The sequence below is a fragment of the Pteropus medius genome, unplaced genomic scaffold, assembly GCF_902729225.1.
Source record: "Pteropus medius unplaced genomic scaffold, Ma_sr-lr_union100, whole genome shotgun sequence".
Classification (NCBI taxonomy): domain Eukaryota; kingdom Metazoa; phylum Chordata; class Mammalia; order Chiroptera; family Pteropodidae; genus Pteropus; species Pteropus medius.
Window position 1 is genome coordinate 34,250,439 of NW_024340849.1, and position 979 is coordinate 34,251,417.

Consider the following 979-nt stretch of genomic DNA (forward strand, 5'->3'; position numbering starts at 1 on the left):
TAGAGAGGCCAAGGACACTCAATCAGAATGGCAAGAAAAAAGAATCCAAGACTACAATAATAATTTAAGGAGCCTATAGGACACTATTAAATGTAAAAATATCTGTGTCATAGGGGTACCTGACAAGACATTGAAGAGCTATTTGAAGAAATAATGATGGAAAACTTCCCTTACCTGGTGAAGGAAATAGACATACAACCCAAGGAAGCTCAGAGAGTCCCAGAAAAGAGTAATCCAAAAGGCTCACACCAAGACACATCATAATTAAAATGCCAAAGGTTAAATACAAAGAGAGACTCTTAAGAGCAGCAAAAGAGAAACAGTTACCTACAAGGGAGCACCTATAAGACTGGCAGCTGATTTCTCAAAAGAAATAATGCAGGACAGAAGGTCTTGGCACAAAATATTCAATGTGAAGAAAACCCAGGATCTACAACCAAGAATAGTTTATCCAGCAAAGCTATCATTTAGAGTCAAAGGACAGATAAAGAGCTTCCCAGACAAAAATAAACTAAAGGAATTTATCAACACCAAGCCAGTATTACAGGAAATGTTGGACGGACTTCTTTAAGAAGAAAAAAACATTTATCAAAAACATGAATAACGAATGCTAATAACTACACTCCTATCAACAAGTACCTCAAATGGAAAAGAATTAAGTGTTCCAACCAAAAGATAGAGTGGCTGAATGGATAAGAAAACAAGACCCCTACATATGCTGCCTACAAGAGACTCACTTCAAATTAGAAGACACGCATAGACACAAAATAAAGACTAAAAGGAAGCGGATGGAAAAAGATATTGCCTTGATGGACCTAAAGGGTCTTGAACTGAATGAAATGCGTCCGATAGAGAAAGACAAATATCGTATGATTTCACATACATGTGGAACCTAAAGAATAAAATAAACAACAGCAAAAACAAAAGTGGAAATAAACTCATAGATACAGAGAATATTTTGAGAACTACCAGATGGGAG